The sequence below is a fragment of a genome, unplaced genomic scaffold (genome assembly GCF_019419815.1).
Source record: "Pyrus x bretschneideri cultivar Hongxiangsu unplaced genomic scaffold, Pyrus_bretschneideri_v1 Contig92, whole genome shotgun sequence".
NCBI classification, from domain to species: domain Eukaryota; kingdom Viridiplantae; phylum Streptophyta; class Magnoliopsida; order Rosales; family Rosaceae; genus Pyrus; species Pyrus x bretschneideri.
In genome coordinates, this window is record NW_025999834.1 from 828,206 (window position 1) to 834,035 (window position 5,830).

A 5,830-nucleotide genomic window follows, 5' to 3' on the forward strand; every position below is an offset into this window, starting at 1 on the left:
GAGTTGAGTCTTGGTTCACCTATCTACTAGGCTTTGAAGTTCATGGGTTAAGTTTTGTTTTTGAGTGCATATAAACATGATTCCGCCTTTTAATTGTTAATTGCATGTTGTTGATGTTGCTCAAATGAACTTGTTTTTCACAAATCTTCCTTCACCACACCCTTATGGTTTTGTTTATGTGAACTCAAACGAGAACTTCCCAATGGGTCACCATCATGGGATTGGTCTCGTGCAAACTCGCTTAACTTTGGAGTTCCTACGGAACCCGAAGCCAGTGAGCTCCCAAAAGGTCTTATGCTTGGTAGAGATGAGAATATACATATAAGGCTTACATGATCCACTCCCCTGGATGATGTGGGATGTTACAGCTATTTAATTAAAACTATGCCCAATAAGTCCAAATAATTAATCCAATATAATTAAAAATTAATTATATCTAATCATTAGCCATATAACGTTGCTAACACTTATCATATGCGTGTGACCTATTAGGTTTTAACTAAAGTCGGTAGTGAAATTGAATTAATTTAATTCCACAAACCATAAACGACATCTAGCAACATGTCATGGCTACCCAAATTAGTAAGTATTCACGAACAAGTTATGTTTATTTTATGAACCTTGATTGTTACAATGCATATTCGGTTCTTCTATCATCCACATTCCAATCATGATCTATGTAATATGCATTTATGTCAATTCACATGTAGTAATCTATGATCACCATGATGGATCTTATGTTGTAGCAATTCTTACAAACATAACTTGATCAACAAGTACTTTAGCCGAAGATTTCGGGATGGATCTTCAAGTGGCTTCAAAGGCTCTTTCTATTGGACAATTACTAGAAGGCGATATATTCCTCATTGCGCATTCATGTACATCCATACTTGTGCAACAGACAAGCACCTGTATATTTATCACGTGTCTAACATGTGTAGCACGTGACCATGCTAACCTTAATGTGATATACATTGGCCATTCCAGATAGTCAATGTCTAGTTGACTTTCCAAATGGCTAGAAATTTTATTTAAAGATTAAGTGGCTATGGAATACAAGTCTAATTGCCCTAAGCTCGTTTAGGACATTATTGCTTCCATACCTTAAGTCCTATGTACTATCATTCATAATATATTATTACTATATATAAAGGCAAACTCCTGAATGAATAAAACTTGCCCTTTTATTAACTAATATTATGGAGTTATTACATAAATTAGCTTTTAGAGCATAACTCTAATAGTGGACACCACAAAAGCTTACATTTTATTTAATGGAAGTATAGAATAAACTCTAAATGTTTGTTGAATCTATTGTTTTGATGGGACACACAATCTTTGAAACTAGTTTTCACGATCCAACCGTCAAATTTGTTTGTATATACTCCAAGATCTCATATGCCAAAATCACCAAAAACAAACATTCGGAGATTAGGTACCGGGACGAAATCCTTCAATAGTTAGAAATGAAAAATCACAATTTAACTGTCATTTTAGCTCCCACGTTTATGACTTTTTATAACTACACTCCTCGACCCTAGAAGATTACTATGAACGAAACCGATCAACAATTTGAAGTATTTACACTAGTGGACACTAGAAAAGCTTATGTTTTATTTAATGGAAGTATAGAATAAATCTAAAGTGTTTCTTGAATATATTGTTTTGATGGGATATGCATTCTACAAAACTAGTTTCCACAATCTAACATTTAAACTTGATTCTCTATACTTCAAGATCTCACATGCCAGAAATCACCAAAAACGAATGTTTGGAGATTAGGCAACGTGACTAAATTCTTTGACGGTTACAAACAAAAAATCACGAATTAACGGTTATATGACCTTTGATTTTGACAGTAATTGACAGTAAAAAACAAACATACTAAATCGACCGATGAAATAGGTGCAAGTCGTCGGGCAAACATCGATAAATGTATCGGAAAACACTTGTAAATTCGTTGGCAAACCTAAATATTTTCACCCAAATTTTTGCTACAAAAAAAATATTTTCCACCAGAATTAAAGGTTGCCTGACGAAATTGGTTGTGATTAGGGGAAGGGGATGGGGTGGGTTTAAGTGTACGATGGTGGGGTAGGGGATACAATGGTGGGGGTTTGGAGAAGGTGCGAGGACTGGTGAGGTAGGGTGGTGGACGAGGGACAGGGTGGGTGTTTACGAGGGTGGGTTTAGATGGTCTTGGGGGACAGGGGTGGTGGGTTTAGGTGGTTTGTGGAGATAGTGAATATAGTGATTTTTGTGAATATTTGGAGGATTTGTGAATATTTTAGGAATAATGTGAGTTTTGTGAATGACTAAGAATAGCGTGACTATTAGGAATATTGTGATTTGTGAATATTAGGAATATATGATTTTTGTAAATTATTAGGAATATTATAAGTATTGTGATTTGTGAGTATTATGAATATTATGATTATTATGAAATTATTGAATATTGTAGGAAATATATGAAATTGTAGGAAAAAACAAAAATTTGATAAAATTGTAGAAATATGTGAAATTGTCAAAAATATGTGAAATTGTGAAACTTTTTCACAAATGTCATCGCTCTTGGTCACTAGAGGGCACTGATCTACCTCAACTTGGTCTTCTGGTCAAAGTGACCATTCAGCCTCCAGCGGCCCATCAACCATTACTGAGTCGGCAGCCAGCTCCAGTACTTTTGCTTCATCGGGGCGAGTGGTCCGGTTTCCTAGGCGACCTCACAGCAACGGTCGACATAAGCATGTGGCTGTCCCAACCCACCCTATTAATGCCGCAGAGGCCAATTTAGCAACCGCGCAGCAGGTGGAAGACAGATAACACCCCACCGGGCCGAAGACCAAAGTGCTGGGGATATGTAAAGGGTTGGCAAGCAACCAGATCACATATATATATTGTAGGCTTAGATCTGGATTCATTACAACCCGAGTCAACGGCAAACAAGCCTGAAAGTCAATAACTTGTTGACTCACGACATGAGTGCCATCATTCTCACTAAGTGCCCCATGGGCATCGATTTGCGGAGGAAGCACACTTGCATGATCCATGCCAAGATGATAAGATAGATTTTGGTAAGCGTAGAACTTTCTTAATTATTTATTTATTTATTTAGTTTTAACTAATATATTTGATTTTTTTTTTTTTTAATTTCTGGCTAACTTCGAGATTAACATGAGGATTTGGGGACTGCTAAGTACATACACCAAGTTTGGACTGGTACAAGGAGTGAAAATAGAAGCTCCCTTCTACTACAAGACTTGTCAGCCTCCTGATGCAACTCCTATTGATCCACACAAGGAGTTTCAAGATAGGCTTGACGAATGGGAGGGCTATGCACTCAATTTTAGAGCCCGACATTTTTGATAAGTTTTATTTATATTTTGATTATAGTTCAATTTTTTTAAATTTAAGTTTTTTAATTTTAATTGATCTTTTGAATTTACAGCGTAAATCAGCTACAAATAAAGGTAACTAGGAAAGGAAGCCGTACTTCATCATTCATGTTCTCAACCCCTATCTTACCAGGTCGAGAAACGGCAAGCGAAGGGATAACATTTCTCAGAAGCGAAGGCTTGAGGGGATACGCATGCCAATTATGGCAACCCCATCACTGACGACAATATGTAAGTATTTCCTTTTACGTTTTAAATTCAAATTTTATTACACTAAAAATGTTTAAATTCGATAATCTTAATTGGGTTTTTTTCCCTATAAGCTTCTATGTCACAGAAGAAGGATGAGTACCTCATCAACCTCTCACAACAACAACCGGACAAGTCAATGGAGGCGCTAACACCTGATCTAGAAGTGACTTTATAATTGCTAATAGACGGGGGTTGGTCGACGAAATGGCAAAGAGCTTCATGGCCAATGAGCGGGTCGCATTCAGGATCTTGGGGGTCTTCTTCTTCTTCTAGCTTTCATCCTCCAACAGAGATGTCTTCCAAACTGCAATTGCAGATGGAGCTAGCAAGGCAACGAAAAGAAGTCGAGCTCAAAGAGAAGAAATGGCATACCAAAGAGAAGAAACTGCCTGCGGGCGTGAAGCTGTGCGCCAATAAACGTGACGAATGTATTCGATAATGCATTGCTCAGATAACCCAAGGAATGTCAGCTTTTGGGATTCGCATTCCGGAGCCCTCTAGCAATCTTTAGGCAATATTCCATTAGGCACCTCAACAGCCACCCGAGTAGTTATAGTTAATTAGTTTAGTTTTTTTTTTTTTACAAGCAATTGCACGAACAATTTTATTTTCAATATAATTAAATAAATTTTTTATAGTTGTGAATAATTTTTTCTTTTAAGATTAATAGAAGTAGAATTAAATAAAATATTGTTTTAATTTCGGATATTTTAAAATAATTAAAAGGGTTAGACCAACAAATATTATTCGTTAAACAAAATTTTATTGTTTTTTTTTTCTTGGTTTAAATTTTTACCCGACAAATATTTTGTTGGGAAAATTTTTAATAGTATTTAATTAATTTCTAGTGAGGCGACAAAACTATGTAGTGTAAGATGTATTCGTCGAGTAATTTAACCGATGACCTTTTTCGTTGGACAAAACTCATTTAGCCCGACAAATGGTTACCCTTACAACAACAAACAACAACAAAATCTTATCTCACTAGGTGGGGTTGGCTATATGAATTCTAAAACGCCATTTTGTTTAGTTTGTGCCACGTCTTCTGTTAGATCCAAATACTCCAAGTCTTTTTTTAGAGTCTCTTTCCAAGTCTTCCTAGGTCTTCCTCTACCCCTTTCGCCCTAAACTTTTGTCTCGTAATCGCATCTTCTAACCAGAGTGTCTGTAGTCTTTCATTTCACATGTCCAAACCACCTTAACCGATTTTCTCTCATTTTTCCTTCAATCATGACTACTCCTACTTTACCTTGGATATCCTTATTCCTAATCTTATCCTTTCTTATGTGCCCACACTTCCAACAAAGCATTCTCATCTCCGCTACACTCATTTTATGTTCGTGTTAATGCTTCACTGTCCAACATTCCATGCCATAAAACATTGCTGGTCTTATTGTCGTCCTATAAAAAATTTTCTTGAGCTTTAGTGGCATACGACGGTCACACAACACACCTGATGCACTGTTCCACTTCATTCATCCATCTTGTATTCTATGGTTGAGGTCTCCATCTAACTCTCCATTCTTTTGCAAGATAGATCATAGGTAGCGAAAGCGAAAGCGTTGCTCTTTGGTACGTCATAATCTCCGATCCTCACCCCTAACTCATTTGAACATCCCTTCACACTGAACTTGCACTTCATATACTCTGTCTTTGACCGACTTAGGTGAAGACCTTTAGATTCCATGTTCCTAAACACATTCTACTCTCTTGAACTCTACCCTCATGTCCTAACTTCCTCGCCCTCCCTCGTCTAATAAGGTCAAAATACTTTTTTTGCGTGTCCTGTGTAAAGTTGATAGGAGTAAATGCTTCCAAACAACTTTGAGTGGAGTCATTGAAAAAGAAGTTTCTATAGCCCTCTTGCCCATTTAACATTGCATGTGGGTGCCGATAGAGATAGAGTGACCCTTGCTCACTTATCACTGTGCTTGGGCCACACGGCGCGCACTTATGGGTGACAACCTAGCTTTAGTGCAATTTTGTTTAAGATTCATTATCATAAGGATTTGACATAAGATAGGAGTGCCGGCTGTCGACTACCTAACGTCCTCCCGCTCCTCCAATTACTTTTAATAGGGTAAAATTTCGAGCTACGGTTTTTACGCGTAAAACATTTCCCGACGAATGATCCTCGCCTAAAATTTGCAGCGATGAAACCCCATTTGACCCAACGAAAAAAA

At 37.2% G+C, this 5,830-nt stretch overlaps 1 long non-coding RNA gene across 1 annotated transcript; it reads left to right on the forward strand.

Annotated features, from left to right (window-relative positions):
• Positions 1-2,533: 2,533 nt before the first annotated feature.
• On the forward strand, positions 2,534-4,241 carry LOC125473670. Its single transcript, XR_007255495.1, has 3 exons — positions 2,534-3,074; positions 3,169-3,626; positions 3,719-4,241. It is a non-coding gene; the product is annotated as an uncharacterized LOC125473670 (long non-coding RNA).
• Positions 4,242-5,830: the final 1,589 nt, after the last annotated feature.